The sequence below is a fragment of the Uranotaenia lowii genome, chromosome 3, assembly GCF_029784155.1.
Source record: "Uranotaenia lowii strain MFRU-FL chromosome 3, ASM2978415v1, whole genome shotgun sequence".
Lineage (NCBI taxonomy): Eukaryota > Metazoa > Arthropoda > Insecta > Diptera > Culicidae > Uranotaenia > Uranotaenia lowii.
The window spans coordinates 84,476,238-84,501,870 of record NC_073693.1 but is presented as its reverse complement, the minus strand read 5'-3'; the positions used below and the strand labels follow the sequence as shown (position 1 = coordinate 84,501,870).

Here is a 25,633-nt window from a genome sequence, read left to right as displayed (position 1 = left end):
TAAATGCCAAAGAACGTTCCCAATTGCTCCAGTTGTTGATTTTTAGACAAAAAACCAAACTCAATAGATTGTTTTTTGTTTTGTTCAGATAAAAACGCTGCCACCACACTGCTGCGCTGCTATCGGAATTAAAAGTTTACATTGATTCCCCGCCTAATTGCGTAGGTAAGCTTCGAATCACTTGATACGTCATTCAGCCGGCTGGTGGCCGCCCATACACCTGTCATTTTTTTGGGGGGGGGGGGGGGGGGGGGTAGCTAGATATGAATGGATCCCATTCGCTTCGGAGAGTCCAAAATAATTCACGTTTGACACCGGGCCATTTTTGTATAAGTCAGTCATTCGTTCGACACCCAAATAAGTTCTGAACAACGCTAGAGACAATTGTAATTCAAAACGGGTTCACGATTGCTATTGAGGTTTGTCCGATACCTGGGTAATGACCGTGGCAGGTGACAATTGTCTCGACTGGCTCTTAGCTTGATGCTTAAATGATGGACTGCGTAGTACATCTCGATAAGGCAACGAATCTGGGTGATGAAATTCAATCATCAACGGATTGACTTCTACCGGGGCGGATAGTTTGATTTGCTGAATTTATAGGTTTCTATCCTGGAGTGACCCAGAAGATGCTACTACCGGTTGTAGATCAACAAGTCACGTTTCGCTAGGGGATTATCGACACATGTCTGAAAGTCGACAATTTTAAAATTTTACATATTTAACTGGCACTTAATTATGAATTCAATAATTGTTGTCATTGTGTTGCTTATGAAAATGCATGAAGCTTTAAAAAGTAACGAGGTCTTGTAATGACAGAAGCATTCGAATCATCCAATACAGAGACTGAGACTCTTTATGGTTATAGTGATTTGAGAGCAACACGTGTATCTTATTTGAGCTCTGAAGCATTCCACCGGGTATTTATTTAAGCAGCTTCGATCTACATTCGAGACTAATTTATTCATCCGAATCTCATCTTTTAATCAGCAACACCTGTTTTAAGATTGCAAAAAAAAGAATAAAGTTTTCGTAGATTTGGACACGATCACATAACATTTCAAGATGATTTTCCATTTTGAAAATTTTAAATTTTACTAGTTAGTCACTTAATGTGTAGGATTCTTGAGAAGTCATACACAAATTCTTCTTTCAAACAAAATCACACTACATACCGGTTACTAATTAACACGCTATAAATCGCAGCGCAGTACATTTGATTACCTTTTCGCTTGAAAAATAAAAATGGTGCCACTACTAGATGGTGTCTGCACCCGGGGGAACAAACTAACTAGTTATTTCCGCTAACAGGGAAATAACCAAAGCTTTGGAGCGATAAAATCGACATAAAATAAAGGTGGTGGTGTGGTGGGTGTTAAAAGCGTTAATGGTTGGATGTATGAATGGGACTTTTCTCTTACCTTCGGCGAGTTGTTCGTACCAGTTGATCACTGTATACGTGGTAATGTTGTTCAATTTTCTAGACAAACTAATTATTATTAACTTTCCAAAGCCGTTCGCAAAATTTCCGTACAAATCTATTTTAGATAAATTTGACCTGTAGTTTACGTACGTTCTCCTGGCCGCAAATATTGACCGATTTCGATGAATTTTAATTCATTGTAAAGATAATTTATTCTAGATTCTCAATATTGGAAAAATAAATCGAAATATTTTACGAGATCAACTGTAGCTGATTCCGAATGAAAAAAGTCCCGAAAAAGAGCTCTTTTTAGAATGCTTATAACTTGTGACAGATTCAAAATATTGCGCTGGTTTTATAAGTTTTGGAATTGTCAAGAATAAAGCTATCCATGGATGTATAAATTTTTGGTGGTCCAAAGGAAGTTTTGGCCGCTATCCCGGAACTTCCGGTAGAAAAAAATCTTACTTCAAAAAAGTCACCCAATTTTGGCTTTGCATTGCTATATCTCGCTTACCAATGGAGCGATTCTCTGAATTCAAATTTTAGTTTTTTTTCGTTAACTTTATTATTATTTTCGTAGAACATAGTTGGTTCCTCAAAAATCTCAGTTGTTCAGTATATTGTAATGAAAATCACATCTTTTTTGTCATTTTTCAAACTCCCCCTCATGTTGGTGGGTTTACGGGATTTTGTTAGCGTGATTTCTCTAAAATTTGAACTCAAATTGGTCACTTTTTATATACCTAAAGATTCATTAGAATCTCCTCTTTCGATGGACATACTTTTTGTGTGGTGTTTTGAAAATTTGTAGCAACGTTTTTCGAATTTACTGAAAGCTGTCAGATTTCAACCAGTTTGGCCCACATTTTCAGCAGGTTGATGTACAAATCTCGCACCCCTCACGTAGCCGCGGGAGAAAAAAATCCTTTAGCTCTCTTTTTGTCGCTCACCAAATCTATCACCAAACCCAGCAGCAGGAGGAACTGCCGTCTCGCCGCGTGGTTTGTTGATTGATTGTGCTGATGCTGATATCGAAATGAATGCTTTATTGTTGTAGGTATTGCTTGAATCTTTTTTGATATATTAGGTATATTATTGTTCGGACGGGGAATAAAAACCGTTTTTGAAGCGCTTGGATGATTAGCCTTAGGCTCAAACTAAAATAAGTTCAATTTATTAGATACAGAAGGGAGTTGGTTTAATTGTTAACTTACAATAAATGGTTTGATCCCTTATTTTCTGCCCGAACAATTGGTGCAGTTTGCCTTCTGCTAGGCTTGCCTACATGACATTAAATTGTTATTTTAATCAGTTCATATTAGTAATTATTCAGAAACTTACGAATAAGAATGACGAGGTGTACTAGTTCACCTTTGCAATCACTCAACTCACGAGGAAAATATAGAAACTTTCACTGATAAAGATTAGACTAAGGGGCAACGATCTGTAGGCGTTGGATTTCCTCAAACTAATGAAAATTTTCGTCTTCATCTCAACCGCCGAATCTGTCAATTTGACAAGCGCGGCAGCGCTCTACCGTATCCGTCACTCAGCAGCGTCGCCTCTCTGACCATGGTTGCCAGCGGTGCCAACAGCCCCCACCGTAACTCTAGTCCAGGGTCCTGTTCCTGACTGGATTTACCTCCAATCTCAAGCACCGCAAGCTTGCTCACCGGGTGTCGCGGCTGCCTTTCATTTGCCAAACACGAAACAGCTTTACGAACCACTGCATCTCGCCCCAAAATGATCTGCTTGACAATACTTCTAGATCCATCCTTCCTGTTGTTGTCGTCGGCGATGTTCATCAGGCCACCAAGCGGGTGGCTATCGGCATGCCACTTCGTTGATTGATCGATGACTGGAACATGCCTTTTGACCCAGCATCGCCACAGGATGTTTGTTAGTTTTTGAGATCGTTTGTACTGGTTCCGCAAAGACTGAGCTAGATTTGTTTGTTCGACCTTGTGCTGCTCCTTGGTTGACATCGAAAGTCCCGTCATAATCATTTCAAAGCAAGGGACTGAGGAAGAATTGGGTTTCCAGCTGAAGTTTGAACTAAACCACATTGCGACTACTCTCACCATCGAATAAGCGCTATCGAGGTCAGAGGAGAAGCAAGGATTATCAACCATTTTCGCTACCGCATCCGGATACTCTACGGCCAATTTCCTCTTATATGGATCATTGGACTTTCGCTCAAATGTTGTCATCCGCTTCTGAGAATCATCATAAAGTTCGTGATCAGCTGGGTCTTTGTTATGATGATCAAGAATTTCGACTGAAGAAGTAAATTCCTGCGGACCATACACTGTCCATCCTAAAAGTGTGCGAACTCCAATTGGTTCACCGAGAGCTCCAATGCGAGATTCGAACGGTGCAAAGACGTGAAGATGTTTGAGTCCAATCAAAATTCTCGGCGAATCGTCTCGGTAGTCACTAACAGGTAAACCTTTCAGATGCTGGTGCTTTCCGACGACATCAGCGAAAATAAACTTTTGCTCAGGGAGTTTCAGATGTTCAACAGTGTGCACGTCTTTCAACAAAAACTGCTCCGGTGAATCAAGGGCGGAAATCGACAGATTCACTCGCTTCGAGTCGCGTTCCAGGCGCGAAATACCGGCTGTCCATTTGACGAGCAGTGGTTGCGGCTCACCGCAAAGCTTAATCTGTTCTGTAATATCACGCTCGACCAAAGAGTACGAAGAACCTTCATCCAAAAAGGCGATTACGTCTATCGACATAGACTGCTCTCCGTTAATGATTCGGACAGGTACCATCCGGCAAATCACCGGTGGTTGGGGAAGCACACTGTGAGCGTTGCAATCAGTTGTGACTATAAGTTGCGTACTTTTGCTGTTGATCGGTGGGTGCAACAGTGGGTGATGTGATTCTTGGCAACTCCCAACGTTACATTTTTGAGAAAAACGACACTTTGACTCACCGTGCTCATTGAGGCAACGATTACAAAGTTTCAATTTAGCCACCTTCTCCACGCGGTCTTCCCAGGAAAGCTTCGCAAAATCGTCACAATATCTCGTGCGATGATCCGTTCGATTACAGAAGCTACATGGTAACCGGCTCTGCCTGTTTTCGAACTCATTGATGTGGGTGAGCAGGAAACCTTCGGTACTTTTTTCCTTCCCTTTCTTCTCCGTACTCAGCTTTTCTGTCTTCGGTCTCTCCTTGTTGTAGTCGGGCATCCGGTTAATATGTTCCAGCTCTAAAGCATCGGCTCCGATGGCGGTGATGAAATCGGAAAAGGTTTTCAGTGTAGAACAACCTTGCTGACGTCTGTAGCGGATCCATTCGATCTGCGTCTGACCAGGAAGCTTGGCCACAAGGATATCAATAAGATGTGGATTCACTAAGTGATCCCGGAGTCCGGACGCAATCAGGTGATCGGTGAGTTGCTGTACGATGATGCCGAAATCCGAAAAAGTTACTGGATTTTCCAGACATGGCGGCTTCGCATTCTGCGCCTTGCGCACAAGCGCAGAAATAATTTGTTCCGGGCGCCCATAAAGCCTCCGGAGTGTTTCGATGGCTTCCGGTACCGTTTCAGGCAGCATCAAATGGTGGCGAACTTTAGCGCGCGCTGGATTTTGAATTGCCTCCTGCAGTCTCCCAAGATTGTCTAAATTCGACCAGTTGCACGCCAAGTTTCCATTGATGTAGCTGCTGTAAAACAGCGGCCATTCCTCGGGATCTCCGCTGAAGGTAGGTAGTTTGCAGAACGGTCCTTTTCGAGCAGCGATCTGTGCCCTGGTCAACTCGGCTACAGGTGGCAAAGGTACTTGCGGCCATTGTGCATCCGAATGTGGAGGCGGATTGGGCGGATCGCATGGACCCACTGGGCCCCCTAGATGTACGTGATGCGTGGCCGAATACCGAAATTGGTTCGAAGATTCTGGATTCACTGGTTCCTCTAATGGCAGACCGCGATTTGACAGCGGGTTGTGCCTGGTTGCCAGATTCACTGGAACATTCGAAGGATTGCAGCCATCAATTTTCTCCGGAGGCGGAGGTGGCAACTGGTACATGGGGAGAGGATGAGGAACGATCGGTACGTTCGAATTGCTGGGAGCCGCTCTTGTTGGATACACTCCTGGATTCCGCAGTGGTGTCATCGGCACCGTAGGGGGATTACTTCCGGACAACGGCGTCGAATATGCTGGGTACGATTGTGGACCAGCGGGAAATTTTATTTGCTCTTCACCACCAACTGAGTGCCGTGGAATATTCATCGTGCCTGGGTAGCCCTGCGATTGTGGATTGATTCCGTAGGTACCCCACAGTTGCCTACGCTGTACCTGGTACTCTTCATCAGCCTTCCGTCTCATCTCCAGCATCTCGCGTTCCAGTTCGAGCTGCGCCAAGCGCTGCTGCTGCTCACGCTGCAGTTGTCGTTGAAAATTTCGCCGCCGCATTTCCCTCATCAACAGCAAATCGCGTTGGTGCTGTTCGTCGGCAGCTTTTTGCTGCTCCTCGTTCCGCTTCCAGCGTGCATCCTTCCGTGCACCCAAATCCAGGGACTCAAGGATCGAAATATCCTCCTGAGATCCACCACCGGCGGCACCAACTTGTGGTTCGGATGAGCAAGTAGGGCAGCTCCATGGTTTGTCCTCTATCTCCTCAGTAACACCGGCGCAGGTGTAGTGGAACCAGCGCGAACAGGTGTCGACATGGTTTGGCTCATCACACAGAGCACAATCATAGGCAGTTGCTTCGGCATTAGGCTCCTGTTGGAGGTTATGGTTCCTAACCTCATTTTCCATCCTTTGAGCCGAACTCATTTATTTTTGAGTTTTGTTCGGACGGGGAATAAAAACCGTTTTTGAAGCGCTTGGATGATTAGCCTTAGGCTCAAACTAAAATAAGTTCAATTTATTAGATACAGAAGGGAGTTGGTTTAATTGTTAACTTACAATAAATGGTTTGATCCCTTATTTTCTGCCCGAACAATTGGTGCAGTTTGCCTTCTGCTAGGCTTGCCTACATGACATTAAATTGTTATTTTAATCAGTTCATATTAGTAATTATTCAGAAACTTACGAATAAGAATGACGAGGTGTACTAGTTCACCTTTGCAATCACTCAACTCACGAGGAAAATATAGAAACTTTCACTGATAAAGATTAGACTAAGGGGCAACGATCTGTAGGCGTTGGATTTCCTCAAACTAATGAAAATTTTCGTCTTCATCTCAACCGCCGAATCTGTCAATTTGACAAGCGCGGCAGCGCTCTACCGTATCCATCACTCAGCAGCGTCGCCTCTCTGACCATGGTTGCCAGCGGTGCCAACATTATAAATATTTTAATGGATGGGCAACATTTCTAAAGTTCACGTCGATGATTTCAGATTCAGATTGCAGATTTCAGATTTCAGATTTCCGATTCAAATTTCTGATTCAAATTTCAGATTCAGATTTCAGATTCAGATTTCAGATTCAGATTTCAGATTCAGATTTCAGATTCAGATTTCAGATTCAGATTTCAGATTCAGATTTCTGATTCAGATTTCAGATTTAGATTTCAGATTCAGATTCTGATTTCAGATTCCAGATTTCAGATTCCAGATTTCAGATTCAGATTCAATTTCAGATTTCAGAATCAGATTTCTGATTAAAGTTTCTGAATAAAATTTCAGAATATTTGTTACTTTAATCAGAGATTTTGTTTCTCTGGCAGTAGACACTGCTTGAAATAAAAGAAAAGAACCATGATAACATTCAAAACAAATGTAGGTATCAGTGAAGAATTCTAATGATAAAATATCTAAAAAGATTCAAGATGTTTATTTCAATTTGGAGAAATAATCATTCTCTATTTTAAAATCAAAACATTTACTACGCAAAGAGAGCATGAGCACAATCAATCAACAAACCACGCGGCTGGCAAGTTGGGCAAATTTTCCCTAGCCAGCAAAACCCGAAGAAAAAAAAAACGCGACGAGACGGCAGTTCCTCCTGCTGCTGGGTTGTGTGGTAGATTTGGTGAGCGACAAAAAGAGAGCTAAAGGATTTGTTTCTCCCGCGGCAACGTGAGGGGTGCGAGATTTGTACATCAACCTGCTGAAAATGTGGGCCAAACTGGTTGAAATCTGACAGCTTTCAGTAAATTCGAAAAAACGTTGCTACAAATTTTCAAAACACCACACAAAAAGTATGTCCATCGAAAGAGGAGATTCTAATGAATCTTTAGGTATATAAAAAGTGACCAATTTGAGTTCAAATTTTAGAGAAATCACGCTAACAAAATCCCGTAAACCCACCAACATGAGGGGGAGTTTGAAAAATGACAAAAAAGATGTGATTTTCATTACAATATACTGAACAACTGAGATTTTTTAAGAACCAACTATGTTCTACGAAAATAATAATAAAGTTAACGAAAAAAAACTAAAATTTGAATTCAGAGAATCGCTCCATTGGTAAGCGAGATATAGCAATGCAAAGCCAAAATTGGGTGACTTTTTTGAAGTAAGATTTTTTTCTACCGGAAGTTCCGGGATAGCGGCCAAAACTTCCTTTGGACCACCAAAAATTTATACATCCATGGATAGCTTTATTCTTGACAATTCCAAAACTTATAAAACCAGCGCAATATTTTGAATCTGTCACAAGTTATAAGCATTCTAAAAAGAGCTCTTTTTCGGGACTTTTTTCATTCGGAATCAGCTACTGGTGATCTCGTAAAATATTTCGACTTATTTTTTCAATATTGAGAAACTAGAATAAATTATCTATACAATGAATTAAAATTCATCGAAATCGGTCAATATTTGCGGCCAGGGGAACTTACGCAAACTCTCGGGTCATATAGACCCGAACAGTCTAATTACGGATTTTTTTGAGGGAGCACTTCCGGTGATCACAGGAAGTTGCCTGGTACTACAGATTGTATATTTCGTGATTCCCCAGGGAGGTTTTTAAAATCAAATTTTTGCGATTTTTTCTCGAAGAGTTATGATGATTTGAATGTGCGCTTCGGGTCATATTGACCCGAACGACTTTGGAAGGTTAAATAAAGCTGTGTTTGAAATTATCACTGACACGGTTGTTACAATATCACAAAAACAAATATCTTTTGAATTTTATTTTAGTACATTCGGGTTGAGGCATGCGTTTGGTCCTCCAAGTTCTTCTCATAGGTTTACCGTTTTCTGGTTGAAAAACTTTGACGTTCAGTTAGTTTTATGTCAACTACGAATTCGTATTAATCGAACAAACCAGTTGGGAAACTCGCCTGACGGACGATGTCCCTCAGGCAGTCAATAAGGGTCTTGCCTGTTTATTCTATACATTTGCATAAAACAGTATTGAATCTTTTAGCATGAGTATGTTTTTGACATATGAGTTGTCAAAATTTTATATTTACAGTTAGAGCAATAAATAATACGAAAGTCTGCCATTAAGGTTTAGAAAAAGCTTTTCTCGATTTTTATATGATTTAAAAATATTTGTATTCATTCAGGCGGTGTGTCCACCTTTGTTCACAATTACTCTCTTCAGGCGAGAACTGAATCGGGAGAATACATTGGAAACATAAGCCTCTGACATTGAAGCCCATACCTTTGAGATGAAAGCCTTCAGAAAGTCGTGAGAAGATCCACGGGCCTCCGCTTGAAGGAACGCAAAAATCCTTAAAAATCGTCAAAAATAACCCAAAACAGACTGCTACAAAAATTGGCATTTTTTTATACGTATGGTTCATGATGGACATTTTGAATAAGGAGGCAGCGGTATAATACATCTTTGGTATAATGGACATCCAACATAATTTGTCAATTTAGTCTTGCAGGGGAGATAAGGGAATAATGGCCACCTAGAGATTTCTTTTTTGCTGTAAAATTTGTACTAAAGTGTGATACGGTCAAAATTTGGTCAATATCAACTTGACGTATTTCTTTCAATTTTGCATTTAAAAAACCTGAACACCCCTCATTTTGAAGGTGTGTGTGTGTGTGTGTGTAAAATGTTGCTCCTGTTTTGATTTTGGAATTCACTCTTCAGTTGTCAAAATGCCGTCCAAGGAAGAAGAGCAGCGTATCAAAATTTTGCTCGCGCATCGCGGAAATCTGAGCTACTCGCACGCAAAGCTGGCAAAATTGCTAAAAGTTGCCAAATCAACCGTTACAAATGTAATTAAAGTGTTTAGGGAACGTTTGTCGATAGCCAGGAAATCTGGATCGGGGGGAAATCGAAAACCGGAAGCCGCTGAGACGACAAAGAGAGTTGCCGGTAGTTTCCAGCGAAACCCTAACCTCTCTCTCCGAGATGCCGCAAATAAGCTGGGTGTATCGTCAACAACCGTGCATCGAGCCAAAAAACGAGCCGGACTATCGACTTACAAGAACGTAGTGACTCCAAATCGCGATGATAAACAAAATACGACGGCGCGATCCCCGAGGCTGTACATGACGATGCTGACGAAATTTGACTGCGTGGTAATGGAAGACGAAACCTACGTCAAATCCGACTACAAGCAGCTTCCGGGACAAGAGTTTTATACGGCAAAAGGAAGGGGAAAGGTAGCAGATATTTTCAAGCACATGAAAATGTCAAAGTTCGCGAAAAAATATCTATTTGGCAAGCCATCAGTAACTGTGGCTTGAAAAGCGCATTTTCATAGCATTTTCAACCAAGAAATTTACGTGAAAGAGTGTTTGAATAAACGTCTGCTGCCTTTCCTGAAGAAACACGGTTGTTCCCTACTGTTTTGGCCGGATTTGGCATCTTGCCATTACGGTAAAAAGGCCATGGAGTGGTACGCCGCCAACAACGTGCAGGTGGTTCCCAAGGACAAGAACCCTCCCAACACGCCAGAGCTCCGCCAATTGAGAAATACTGGGCTATTGTCAAGCGGAACCTAAAGAAGACAAAAAAAATTGCTAAGGACGAGCAGCAGTTCAAGGCAAACTGGCTTTCTGCGGCGAAGAAGGTAAACAAGGTGGCTGTACAAAATCTGGGTTAGGCGTAAGGCCCGGCAATTCGGATTTGGAAAAGCGGAAGCCTAACTGAATATTTTTCCTGAATTTTATACTAATTAAACTTGAAAAAGAATTTTAATTTGATTTTTTAACAAACGATTTTACCGATTTACACGCGTTTTCCCTTGACCAAATTTTGACCGTATCACCCTTCATAGGAACTACAAAACTGTTTTTCATGAAAATTCATTTGAAAAAATTGTACTTTCGTGGAAAAGAAGTGTTTAATATGCCCTGGGTGCTCGTTATGCCCTTATCTCCCCTATCCAATATATTAATAGTCATCGCAAGCTAGGTTATGTAGTTTACTTCAAAACGTTTGCTCTATATTGTCATTAAACCAACGTTGTATCAACACAGGCTCAATATTTGCCGTTGCCGCCTATCCGAGAGAGAATGCATACAAATCAAATCCAAATCGGTACGAAAACAAATCAGCAATATCCGATATGCACCATTCAAGAAGTTTATCATATCGCTATCATACGAACGACGCTCGTTATTGTTGTGAACATAGCCTAAATATATACCCCATCAGACTACAATGCCATTCTTTCAGCCGCGTTCCATTCCAAAAAACCGACGCCAACGTCATCACTATTGGTGTCTCGTTTACTCATATGACAGGGAATAGAATCCAGTTTAGATCAGCCAGCCAGTCAGGGTTCGATTCACAAATCAATCGTTAAGGCAGCGTTTTTTTTCTCCTCTGTTTACTATCATTTTCTAATGAGGATGGCAGAAAATAAAACCCATGTGAACGATGCGATGCGTCGTCATCGTCGTCTACCTTCTTTTAGTGGATACCTATGTCCTATATGTATCTTGCTATCTAGAGTGGTGTTAAGTTTTTTTTTTTTTTTTCGTTGAGGGTGGTCAATAAACATGCCTTCATTTGAGACACGCTTATCGCCTTTTTTTGGAGACTATTTATTTAAAAAATTCTATAAATATGCGTGATGGTTGTAGAATGGCTTTGAATCCATTCGATTGTACGGGCATAGTGAAGGTAATAATGTAGTGTATTCCGTCAGCAAAAAAAATCTCATAACCTTATCCTCTTATAGCTTTTTTTCAAATTTCTCATCCCATCAACATTTAATCAAAAATGAAGAATTTATAAGCTCAAAAGTTTAAGAAATTACATAATTGATAACCATTTGTTCGTGATGAATAATGGTACCTATTTGATTAATATTGATGATTTAAAAAAAATTGCTCTTCATTTCATTTGTGTTGATGTAGGTTTATTTTGGAAGAACGAGTCAATCAGGTGGGCTAGTTTACTTACAGGTATTCCGGCATCCGTGATATACCTGGCCAGCTGGCAACTGATTGAACATTCTTATTATATAGTCAGTTATATGAGGAAATACATATTACCTGTCGGCAACTTATGGGATTCGAACCCAAAAGTTTTCTTGCCGATACCGGGAATCGAACCCAGTACGCCTGGTATACCAAAACCAGACTCGCGCCAGCATATCCGCTAGACCACATCGGCGCTCATAATGGGCAGCGCCGGAATTTGCATCAAAAAGCATTAATGGACAACCTTTTAACAACTGACCTCTAGAATATTTATACGCGTATAATATGTCCAACTAATATAACAACAATAAATTTATTTGATTTGATTTTCATTTTGCTCTTTGAGGGGCTTATATGCAAATGGTTTAAGGGGGGGGGGGGGGGGGGGGGGGTGGTAGGGTCTAACGGGTAAAAAAAAACACCATTTTCACGATTTATTTCTAGAGCTATCGTTCGAACAAATGTATTCAAATTTTTATACAAAGCATTGTTAAAAGAACATTTGGTAATTTTTTCGTAGAAAAATATTGAAAAATGAGCCGGTGACGGAGCATTTTCGAGGATGAAGTTTTAGAAAACAGGATTTGCGGTGGACACTGTATCTCAGCACAGAATCATCCGAAGTCAAAAAATCAGAGCAAAATATTTTTAATAGATGTTTTTCTGGACCCCAACGTTTTTATTTAACCTTAAAAATTTTTTTTGAAATTTTTGTGACTGTTTGAAGTGAAAACTACGATTTTTCACGAAAAAATCCGCCATTTTTTATCTGTAAAATCTCCCCAAAGTAAAAAAATAAAAAAAGAAAAACGTTGGGGTCTGGTATTTTATGTGTAGAAAATATGTTCCAAATTTGAAAAGAATCGGATAAGTAGTTTTCAAATGACGATGTCCACGGACTTTAAAAATGTGCTTTCGAGAAAAACGCGTTTGAAGTTTCTGCTCTTGCTTTCTTGCAGTATTAGATAGGAGGAGATAAAGGCCTATAATTTCTACAGTTTTGCTTCAATTGACTTGAAAATTTGACACAACATTCTTGAAATGTTTTACAATAAGAAAATAAAAAAATAAAAAAATCGATTTTTTGAAAGTGTTAGACCCTACCCCCCCCTTAAAATACCATCCTATAAACCTGTTTTGATCTATAAAAGCCCTTTCAAACTTATTCGTAGCCTTCGTGTTCTTATAAGGTAATTACAAGTCGTTTAGGTTATAAACTGGCAAATAAATAACTTATAATAGTGTCTATAAACCATTTATAAGAAACGAAAGCTTCTATGGACTATAAAAGTTTCATAAAAGTTATTCGATAGGACAAAAGTTAGTCGTCGGGTAATCGACCAAAATGTCAACAAAAGAATGTTTTTCGGTGAAAAAGTGACTTAATATGTATTTCCGCTTCTCCTGGGCATAAAAATGAACCGAATTCACTCCTCCACCTTTGTCGGTTTATAGAATCCCATTCATGCTACCCTTTTAAATTTCAAACACTTTTATAACACGAAAAAATTATTTAAACGTGTATCAGTTTGATTAGAAGCTTTAAGAAAACATGATCGTTTTTTAAGGGTTCAGTAACGACTATTATTAATTTCGTATATTATCGCCATTTTTATGGTAAATAATGGGATATTTTTGAACGACAGTTTTTTATTTTAGAAAGTAATCCTCATATTATTCATGCTCTATAAAAGCCCGGCATACTGATGGCTGGAATAATTAAAAAAAAATTGAACCACTACAACAGAAAATTTTACTACAAAATGAGTAATTTTATATCTATTTCTTATTTGTTCGGAATTTTTTATTACTTATTTGCGGTAAACTTAAAAGCGCAACGAAAATTCGGAATGAGAAAATAATATTGAATTTCTCTACAGATTCATGGCAAACAAATTTTAGCTTTCTGATTTGTTTATTTTTATATTTGATTTGAATAAGATTCATTTGTTTTAAAAGTTATTTCTGAAAACCTATTTCCGGAGCAGAATTATTTGTAAATGAAAATAATATGATAAATGGGTTTTATAAGCTAAATTCATACAGAACATAAGAAATTGAGTTGGCTTGCCAAGGTTTTATAATTTGCTGTACAGAACCTACTGCAGAAGGGCCTTACCACCCAGTAAGCGCGTCCTCTCAGAAATCGACAGAGCATGCAAACAATTGAGAGTTGAGTCACCGAACTTAGAATAAAACGCTTAATTTCGGTGACACTCCGAGATCGCAAATATTCTCATTCGGTTTGTACTGCCGAGATACCTAGACAAGGAGGTACACTTTTACAAAGGTGGCGCAAAGGAACGCACACTATTGCACGTCGAAGAGAAAAAATAAAAATAAACATAAAAAAGCCCTGCGTCACTTCTGTCATGGTAACTATGTTAACGAAGAAAAAACTTTACTTCTTCTTTCCACCACATTGATACCTAGAGGCAACGAATACGAATGCGTACATGCGAAATCAGTTTGAATCGTACACTCGTACGGTGTGTTCGCATTTTTTCGCCGTGTTTTTTTATATGCGTGCTTTCAATCGTAGCTACTCTCGGTAAAGTTTGTGGAAGACGAAGTGAATGGATGTCGGATGAAACCTGGAGGATGATCGATGATCGGAGAAAGGCGAAAGTCGGAATTGAGCAGGCATGTACCGGGTCAGCCAAAGCAGCCGCCCGCTTACGATATGCGGAGCTGGAAAAGGCAGTTAAACGAGCTTGTAGACGAGACAAGAGAGCCTGGACAAACTCCCTAGCCGAAGAGGGAGAAAGAGCCGCCGCCATTGGAGATATCCGATTATTATATGATATTTCTCGCCGCCTTAGTGGTGCAAGGACTAATGCAAGAATGCCGCTGAAAAACCGAGCAGGTCAGCTGCTGACAGATCGAACAGATCAGCTCAAGCGTTGGACTGAGCATTTTGATCAACTTTTTCGAGTTACAAATAGCAATGGCCAACAGAACCCGCAGCTCGAGGCGCCCACAGTAAGTCGCATTAATGGCGTCAACTCGGAAGCGCCCACGCTGGCTGAAATAGAAGCGGCAATCAAGGACATGAAATCCAACAAAGCGCCTGGAATCGATTGCATTCCTGCTGAAATGCTCAAAGCCGACCCTGCCTTGTCAGCACAAATGTTGCACCGTCTTTTCGCTGACATTTGGGATACTGCAACATTCCCGGCCGACTGGATGCAGGGTATCCTCGTAAAGGTCCCAAAGAAAGGAGACCTAACAGAGTGCGGTAACTGGCGTGGCATAACTTTGATCTGTACAACCCTTAAAGTACTCTGCAAAGTGATCCTGAACAGGATCCAGGAGAAAATCGACGCTACACTCCGACGGCAACAAGCTGGATTCCGATCCGGACGATCATGTGTGGACCACATCACAACGCTACGAATAATACTGGAACAAATCAACGAATTCCAGGACTCTCTTCTGCTGGTGTTCGTTGATTTCGAAAAAGCATTTGACCGACTGAACCACGAAAACATCTGGGCTGCTCTTAGACGACGAGGGGTCCCAGAGAAACTAGTCCATCTCATCGAAGCAAAGTACGAGGCATTTTCGTGCAAGGTCTTACACGACGGTGTCTTGTCCGAACCAATCCCGGTAACTGCTGGAGTGAGACAAGGATGTATTTTGTCACCGCTGCTTTTTCTCATCGTAATGGATGAGATCTTGACTGGATCGATTGACTGTAGACCAAACCGAGGATTGCCGTGGAATCCTTCAACCATGGAGCAACTGAACGACCTTGACCTGGCAGACGATATTGTTTTGCTCGCCCAAACACAACAAGACATGCAGAGCAAACTCGACGACCTCACCGAAAGCTCCAAGGCAGCAGGTCTCAAAATCAATGTCGGAAAGACCAAGTCGATGGAAATCAATACAGAAAATCGTTCCAATTTCGTGGTAGCTGGACAACAGGTTGAGACAGTGGAGTGCTTCCAGTATCTTGGTAGCCAGATTACGCCTGATGGTGGTACCAAGAAGGACATCGAAACCCGGATCAGAAAAGCCCGATTTGCGTTTGCGAGTCTCCGAAACATCTGGCGGTCACGCCAGATCTCTCTACGAACTAAGATCCGAATCTTCAACTCAAACGTCAAATCCGTATTGCTGTACGGGTGTGAGACTTGGTGCACATATGCGGTGACGACGCGAAAACTGCAAGTTTTTGTGAATCGGTGCCTGCGGAACATCATCCGCGCTTGGTGGCCTGGCAACTGGATCTCAAACGTTGAACTTCATCGCCGGTGTCATCAAAAGGCGCTAGAAATCGAGATTCGGGAACGTAAGTGGAGATGGATTGGGCACACGCTGCGAAGAGATGAAAACGAGATTTGCAGAGAGGCGCTTGACTGGAATCCAGATGGGCATCGAAGAAGAGGCAGGCCCAAAAGCTCGTGGCGGCGAAGTCTAGCCGCTGAAATCCGCACAGTTGACGAGAACCTTGGCTGGCAGCAAGTGAAGACGCTGGCTCCGGATCGCCAGCAGTGGAGATCTTTTATCTCAGCCCTATGCGCCGGTCAATCGGCGCTGGACCCTTAGGTAGGTAGGTTTCAATCGTAGCAGTCGAATTCTCAGGCAGGCAAACACGCGTCTCGAAGGGAAACATACGATTCGGATTGTGTTCGTGTGTTTCTCTGGGGGGCGTGTCTTAGATTATTTCGTGGCACTCACCCAAGGCACGCGTATGGTGTGTTCCTCTTTGCCGATAAGATGATGCAAAATCGTTAGAGAGATCGATACGATCACTCTGTCGATTTGAGTTACCTCTCTGTCGATTCATGTTTAGTGGGTAAGCGTTGTATTGGAGTTTTATAGATTCTTACATACCCGAACGCGGTTTTATAGCTTCAACTCATAGTTGGACTGGAGTGCCTTAAAAAACCCAAATTGTTACTTGGGAGCTGTTTAATTTCGACATATTTAGTTTTTATTCTGTATTTCACTTCAATTACCTTCATCCGTTCGGAATTCCGTGGCTTTCCCGGGCTTTTATGATTCAAATATCGCTTTCAGCAATCAGCAAATCTTGCTCATATGAAGAACAATTAATTGTAACTTTTTCCCTAAGATCAAATCTACATGTTTCTGCATAAAAAGGTAACCCCCTACTGCATGAGTTATAGTCATTTGAATTTCAAAAATGTCATTTGACTCCCTCCGGTACGTTTAGTGTTAAGGTTCAAAATTGACCTAACATTTTTCAGGATAATATGCAGAACTGTTAATAAGGTTCCAGAACGATCGACCGCCCCGACCGGAACACTCAAGTTGGAATGCATGCCATTTCGTTAAATTGAGACTGATTTCAACCGTTTACTTTTATTTAAATTTTAGCTCACTGTCTTCCAGTACGTTTCACCACGTGAACTTTGGTGACATGACTGATTTCCAGCTGGTTTGGGGTCTCTCGATGGGATTTTCGCGACCCTATCTAAAAAGCTTGGTCAATCAGCTTATTCATCCGATCCTTTTTCAAAGAAAATAATGACAGATCTCCACCAAATTTCGCAAATATGAACATTACATCACTGAAAATACATTCAAAAGTTATTTACGAAAGAAAGTGTTGCATTTTTTTTCCAATACAGTCCTCACAAGGAAGGCTCTTTGACGATTTCAACATAAAGATCAAAATAATTAATAAGGACATCAACTCAAACGGACTAATTATAAGCAAGGTGAGGAGCACAATTTAGAAAGGCAAATATTATTTAAAAAAAAAAACATGTGTTTAATAAGAAGAATATGTCTTCTTTAAGCCGAATGTGTTATTAGGCCGATGGGGATTCAGCTGATTAGGATTCTAGGGTGATGGGCCATAAATCCGAAGGATATTCGTCCGAAAATCGTGAGATTGAATGAATGAATACGAGAATGTTCGCTACCCCAATTGAACGTTAGACTGAATAGAATTCATTCGACCTGTTGTCCGTTCTGCTAATTTATCCTAACGTTAATTCAGCCTAACACCCATTCGACCTCGCGTTCATTCGGTCGTACGATTTTCGCCCTTTCAGTTCTTCGACCGCTCAACCGTTCGTTGGCCTAACAACTTTCAGCCGAATGACCTTACGTCAGCCTAAAGATGCAGGTTCAACTCCCGAAAGGATGTCGATATTTTTTTGCATGTCTTTCAACAATAATTCTCAACATCTAATCTTTTTCTTGGACTTTTCTTGAAATTCTTGAATTTTAAGTCACTGTACATTATTACATACAGTACGTACATTATTTTTTAACAAAGGTAATTCGTAAGAACTGTTACTCATTCATTTATATCGTAATTCTATTTTTAACCTCCATATTAAGAAGAAGAAAAATAATGTTCCAAACCAATAGGCAAAGCAATCATTGCAATGTCTGATTTAGTTTCATATCAGCACGTTTTTGATAACCAATCTGTACCGTGACTGCTCCTTCTGATAAGAACGGTAAATTATCTTGAAAACTGAATTATTCATTTGTTCACTCGTTGATGAGAGGGTACATACGTTGTGATGAGATGAGTACCATGTGAGTCTCATAAAAGTTGCATTTAATTATTCGCTTTCAAAGGCATAACCGGGCGTAATTTAGTTATATTTTGTAATTTTGTTTTATTACGGCGTATAATTTTTTAAGAACCCATTAAAACTTATTGGTATTTCAAAATTCATGGTTAAGCAAGTTACTCACCCCGTTACGTCTACCTTTCTGAGTGAGATTGCGCTAATTTGCACCGTTTAAGCTGGGCAAACATGCTGTTTCAACATAGTCGCACCGCATATTTATTGCTTGATTTTCGCTGTGTCACGCGTTTATGATCGCGCATGAGTATGTGTGGGTATAAATACCCGCGGGTGAATAACGATCATCAAGCGACACCCTAGCTCCCGTTAAACGAAAGTTTAAACTTAGTCAAGCTCGCTAGTTGGAAGGTTTCGTTCCGCCTTCGTGGTGCCCTGCCGTTAAGTGAATTTCGGTGAGTTGAGTTCTATTCAGTTCGTTATCGTTAATTTGAGCCAAGACACTCTCTAGTAAATAGGTAGTGACTCAGTGGTGCCAGTAGTGTTTAACTAGTTGAAAGTTCTAGAACAAGCATGTGATCATGTTTTAATCATTACGCAATCTGAAGTTCTCGGAAAAACGATTCATATTGGATCAAAATTTCAAATGTTTATGCAATCAAACCTTATGATCACTCAGCACTCGGCGTCGTTAATCATGCAATAACGCGAAACCCTTTCAGGGTTGGTTTCCATTACAATTCTCCCTTTTCCGCGCCAATTCGCTGCCACTGCAGCTTTTTCGAGTTCGAGATACCGTGAAGTGGGGAGCCGAAACTCTTCTTAGAAATCACATTTTGCACACTTCTTTTCGCATGGCGAACATTTAAAAAAAAATTATTAACGTATAATAGAAGAATGGAATCGACCGACCGACCTACCAAAACCGTCTACCTTTAATTTTACCACCTGGAGGGATCGAATGGCATTTCTTGGATAGCGCTGCTACCTGGGTCGACAAACATCATTCGCTAATTTTTAGGAATTTTTTTGGGGTCCCAGCGTTAGCGTTGTTCGGGAAAATGGCATTCAAAGGATGCAGACGGACAAGGTTTTTTTTGTGTGAATACTTACGCAATAAATCTTTGTCAGTTCTTCGGAAAAATTTCGATGAATGTTATGTGTACAATAGTTCGAGGTCATTAAATATGTGGAAGTGTTTGAATTATGACAAATCTACTTAATCGTAAAGTTCAACATTATGTAAACTTTTCTCCTTCGATCAATAATTTTTATTTGAAGCCTAGTGTGCCTAGCGATCTTCTTAATATTTGGTATCTTGAGGGTTTGTTTTTTTTTATCAAAATTAACGAGTGTTTTTGTCGCATTTAAATAAAACAAATCAGTGAATGTTCGTACGAGAAAAATGTTGTGGGGTTTTCAAATAAATTGGCTGAATTCAAAGGAATTCATCGACTTCTTTGAAACCGTAACTTAAGTCGTTATGGTGTTGCGAATCGCAATTCCAACAGCGTAGTGAAAAGATCGTATAAAATGTCGTCTGAAGTCAGTTTAAATCGGATATGGAAAAAAGTTTGCCATGTTTGTAAACTTTGAAATGAATTTGCTCCCGCGCGGGCTTCAAGTGAGGAAATCATTGTCATGTTCTCGCTGCAACCAGCAGTGCATCCAGATGACTAATAATTAGGCGTAGTGAAAAGATCGTATAAAATGTCGTCTGAAGTCAGTTTAAATCGGATATGATATAAAGTTTGCTATGTTTGTAAACTTTGAAAAGATTTTGCTCCCGCGCGGGCTTCAAGTAAGAAAATCATCATCATGTTCTCTCTACAACCAGCAGTGCATTCAGATAGCTAAAAATTAGATGGAAATTGCATAAGATTGACCAATGACCAATGAGAGAACTGAAAAATATTGTCGCTGGAAACGATTTGAAAACTATGAGAGCAAAATCTTGCATTCTTCCGATAGGTACGAAAAAGGTGACGGATAACGCCCAATTGGTGTAGTTTTCGTCGCTTAAGAAAAATCCAAATTTATGTATGTATATTGAGTCCACTTTGGTAGATTAATACGGGTTTTTCAACTTTCATTCGATCTTTCTATAATGTATATGGAACGTCTATCAAAACAGCATAAGAATATAGCTACAAAAATGTTTGCTTGGTGCGATGTCACGAAGTTAAAACGCATATTAGTCAACAAGAGAGACAGCGTCAAACCCAAGGATCAAGGAACTCCAACAGTCATCTGTCGTTAAACATTGCTTCGACCAGGAGCACACCTAGAGGTACTCGAGATGTGCTACATACAAAGCACTCCGAATACCGTCAACATCCAGAGTGAAACAGATGAGAGAGAAATTTCGAACGATGGAGTGCTTCACTCTCTAGAAAACACTCGCAAGCAGGGTTGCCAACATTTTTTTCAAAAGTCAGGGACTGATGGAATAAAAATCAGGATACGTCAAAGTAACATAAATTTCGCTCAAAGTGATAATCTTTTTGTTTTGCTCATATATCCACATTTACATTTTAGCAATGGTATCTAATGCTGTTCCTAACTACCCATTTTTCGCCGCATTCGCAAAAATAAGGCTTATTTTATAAAATCAGGGAAATCCAAATGCTTATCTGGTTGTGCTAAGCCTCGAAAAGTCAGACCAATCCTGAAAAATCCGGCACATTGGCATCTCTGCAAGCAAGCACTCAACAAGACCGATGTTTTTAGGATAAACGCCGGGTTCAGACAAAAATAACAAATCGTAAGTCGAGTGATAGAAGTTTTGCCACGGACGTTTTTCAAACGACGAAGTAGGCACAGACGCCCTGATCGATACCAAAATATTGGCAAGCAAGTTGCACGCAAACTTTCCTCCTCACATCTGATATGAAATAAAGAGCCAGAGCCCCGACGATTGATTAACGCTTTAAGAGTACATCTGCCTTTGGACAGTAACACGAATAACCGAGTAAGTAATTAATATGAATATTGAATCTTTGATAAAGAATTAATATAAATCGAAACGTTGGATCAAGCACATATAAAAAGTGTTACAATTTTCTTGATAAGACCAGAAAGGCAAAACATAACCTACAGATTATTTACATTGATGTAGAAAGGTCAATATTTGTCATTTTTAAGAGGAAGTACTAGGGTCGTCAGTGTTGCCATATCTCGCTTGCTACCGATGACGCACGCTGCCTAAAAAATCTTTTTCAGATAAGAAATTATTTACTTTAGAGGATTTTTCACTGTAATAGTCTGTAGCTTGGTCAGCTCCAGAGCTCATGATCGGCAATCCAATCACGCACGCGAGACGCTCAGACAATGATCACTACGCAGAAGGATTTGCATGATCTTGTAGTTTCACTAGTAGGATCGGTCCGGTACGTAAAAAAAGCACCTGTGACCAGTCAAGAGCTTTGTCAAATGCCATTTTAACATTGAGATGTTCATTGCGTATTTTCTAACACTGTACGACCAACTATATTTATTAAATATTCAAGTATATTTGTATGATTGGTTTCATACATTCAACTATAAATATGATAGGTTCGATTACAATTGTATGATTGATTCAATCATAATTATAATAAATTCAACTATAATATACTGATTGATGTTGGGCATTCAACTATATGTATTGTAGATCCAACTATAGTGCTATGGTTGTTTTAACTATAACTATTATTGATTTCATGCGTTCAAGTATATATTGACCGTTGTTTTTTCGTATTTTCCTGCATTAATTTTAATTGTGGTTTTTTTGTTGTTTATTTGTAATTATTTGAAGGCACAAAAAAGATTATGGTAACAAAGAATAACATGATTTTATAAGCAATCAGCACATCAATAGTTTAGGCATTGTCCAGCCATTTCTGCCTTACGATGAAACGCCCATCGGTGCCACCAACCAGGATGTCCTCGTTTGGGATTAAGTTGCTGAAGCATCTTCGTTTGGGAACGATTCCTTACTTACTTACTTAATGATCCCGCGCCGATCCTCCGGTGCATAGGGCCGTGGTAAAAGACCTCCACTGTTGACGATCCAGAGCCAGCGTCTTCACCTGGTCCCAGTCAAGATTCTCGTCGACAGTTCGGATTTCAGCGGCTAGGCTTCGCCGCCACGAATTTCTGGGTCTGCCTCTTCTTCGATGACCTTCTGGATTCCAATCTAGCGCCTCTCTGCAAATCTCGTTTTCATCTTTTCGCAGCGTGTGCCCAATCCATCTCCACTTACGTTCCCGAATCTCGATTTCTAGCGCCCTTTGATGACATCGGCGATGTAGTTCCTCATTTGAGATCCAACTGCCAGGCCACCAAGCGCGGATGATATTCCGCAGACAGCGGTTTACAAATACTTGCAGTTTCCACCTCGTTACCGCATATGTGCACCAAGTTTCGCACCCGAACAGCAATACGGATTTGACGTTTGAGTTGAAGATTCGGATGTTTGTTCGTAGAGAAATCTGGCGTGACCGCCAGATGTTTCGGAGACTCGCAAACGCAAATTGGGCCTTTCTGATCCGGGTTTAGATGTCTTTCCTGGTACCACCATCAGGCGTTATCTGGCTACCAAGATACTGGAAGCCAGGGTGGCCAGCGAACCGGGAAAACCGGGAATTTTAAATCAAAACCGGAAAAATTCTTTATGGATCGTTTTCCCCCTATATAAACCAAGTGAATTCTAAAATAAATTCATATTTTCATATTTTTTTTCAAAAGCGACATAAAATAAGGATCAAAATTCCATGGGGAAAATGTGGGCAAAAGTCGAGAATTTCTTGAAAACCCGAGATTTTTTTGCTCAGCACATACCTTTTAGTGCTCTGGAGTGTTCGAGTTCCAAAATATATTGAAATTTTTTTTTTGTTTTTTACTAGTTTTTGACACAAATTTTTTTATAAGCATCAAAAACGCGAAAAACTTATGTATATTTCATGTGTTAGAAAAAATTGTTTTTCACAAATAAATTCAACTTTTAACCTTTTAGAGCCGGCAATTTATAAAATTATGCGGGGAAAATGCGAGAAAACAGAAAAATTCAAAATGAGTGGTCACCATGTTACATGGTTCATTAATAAAATGCCCAATAGGTAGAACGAGATACCAAAAGTTTGTGTGATTCTATTTAACATTTTGCGCTTTTACTGGCAATGGCATTCTTTATTGATTAAAAATTTGAAAAATACAGATAGTTTAAATGTATGAGCTAAAAATTACATCAAGATATTGTCACTAAGCTAATTTGAAAAGCAAATTCGAGCCTAGGAATCATTTTTTAAAATTTGTGTTAGAACTTCAAATTTAAAATTTGAATTACGATATTCAAATTTTCTGGTTGGATTGCAAATTCAGACTCAGAGTTTAGATAAACATGCCAAGTCCAAAGTCAAGCTCTTAGAACTCAGCCTCAGGCTCAAGTGTTCAAGACGAGAATCAAATCAAAATTTTAGAATAATAGGAGGAATAGAATTTAGTGGATTCTGTTTTCAAAATTGCAGAGAAAAAAATTAAATTAGAATATCAATCAGTATTATTCAGTTAAAATTTGAATAATAAATCAAAACTTAAAATTGTTAGGTTTTGATTTAAAGATCGATAATTCATCGTTTGATGATGATATTTCAAATTTCATAATTCAGAAACCAGAGCCAAATTATCAAATTCTGTGTTCGATAAAGTAATTTTTAATTGGGGCATCATCGTTTTAATTGAATCGAAAAAGTGTTGACAGAATTATCAAAAAATTAGAGTTTTTCAGTAGATGTAGATTGAGATATGAAGAATTGATTGGTTTATGTACTTCACTCAAAGTTGGTAATTTTGGCACCTCACCCTCTGATTCTGAGGTCCTCAATTATATTCTTTATCCTTTGTTTAAACAATTTTCTGTAGAAATCCCAACAAACATCATCGTTATCAGAATATTCTTACGTTTGACATTGAAAAAAGGGCTTATTTTAGTTTTCAAAAATCCATCTTGTCATGTATTTCAAAACAGGGAAAATCATAAATTCTCGATCTAAAAACCGGGAATTTGTAAATGGAAACTTGCTGGCCACCCTGTGGGAGCACTCCACTTTCTCAGCTTGTTGCCCAGCTACTATGAAACTGGAGGGATTTGCAGTGTTGGTCTCAAACGATTCCTTCGTTTGAGATCATGTTACTGCCACATTTGGCTTGAATTGATCTAAAGGGAGAATTTTTTTTATCTCAATTTTATTTGAACAAGCAAATGTATGTTATTCAATTATACCTTTGCTAATTACCTTCTACCATTTGTAAACACCAGCTGCCTGCTGCTGAAGGCACAGTAGATACGCTTATGTATTTAAATTAATGCAGTATTTGGATGTGTATGTATTTATTCAAGAATCGCACAATCTATCATATTTTTTTTTGTTCTCTATGTCAATCATAGAAATATAGTTAAATTTCCTATATTTATAGTTTAATACCAAGAATCAATCATACATTGGTAGTTGAATCTATCATATTTACAGTTGACTCAATTATACCACTAGAATCGAATGTATCATATTTATAGTTTAATGTAAGGAGTTGACCAGAAGTGTATAGTTGAATCTATTATATTTATAGTAAAATGCCTAAATATTTGTTGTATTATAATTATACAACTGTAGCTGGATCAATTATACCATTACAATTGTATCTATCATACTTATAGTTAAATGTGAGAGATCAACCAGGAATGTATAGTTGAATCAATAATATTTATAGTTGAATGCATGGAATCACTCATACAATTGTAGTTCATTCTATTACAGGGTGACAAAAAAGTCCGATCACACAGGAAAATCTCAATATTTCAAAGAATAAGAAGAAAATCAGAATCTCGCTTTCATAGCTTTGTCCCTTTATTTATTTATATTTAGTCCCAGATTTTCCTGATAACTCGCTCGAATTGCTCCAAATTTGTTAATTTATAGTCGTTCAGCTTAGACATCATATATCCTCACACGAAAAAATCCAGTGGATTCAGATCCGGAGACGACGGAGGCCATTCATTCTTTGGAATGAAATCTGTCAAATTTTCCTCACACCACGCCTGAACAACCTTTGCGGTGTGGGATGGGGCACCATCTTGCTGGAAGCAGTAGTAATCGTCTGCAAACAATAGTTCAGCTTGAGGCAGAACATTTTTCTTCAAAACCGTGTCCAAGTAGTACGCTGCGTTGATTTTGACCTCTTTATCGATAAAAATAAGAGGCAGCTTACCTCTCTTGCAAATGGCTCCCCAAACCATCACTGACGTCTTATTTTGGAACCGGAAAACGTTCAGCTTGTCCGCAGGAGCTTGCTGGAGGCTCACATTCCAAACTCGATCATTTTGACGATTGACTGTTTGCTCCAAAAC

The 25,633-nt window shown here is 39.6% G+C and overlaps 1 protein-coding gene across 5 annotated transcripts in view; it reads left to right on the top strand.

Annotated features, from left to right (window-relative positions):
* The window catches only part of LOC129758573 (zinc transporter foi), an 89,098-nt gene that overhangs the window by 45,711 nt on the left and 17,754 nt on the right, over positions 1 to 25,633 (top strand). Inside the window, exon 1 of one of the 5 annotated variants that reach the window (XM_055756106.1) lies at positions 18,606 to 18,704. The exons of the other annotated variants lie outside the window; for them this stretch is intronic. The gene's annotated coding sequence lies outside the window, so the exon portion shown is untranslated. Of the gene's footprint in view, positions 1 to 18,605; positions 18,705 to 25,633 lie in introns of those variants that run through there. 5 annotated transcript variants of the gene reach the window in all.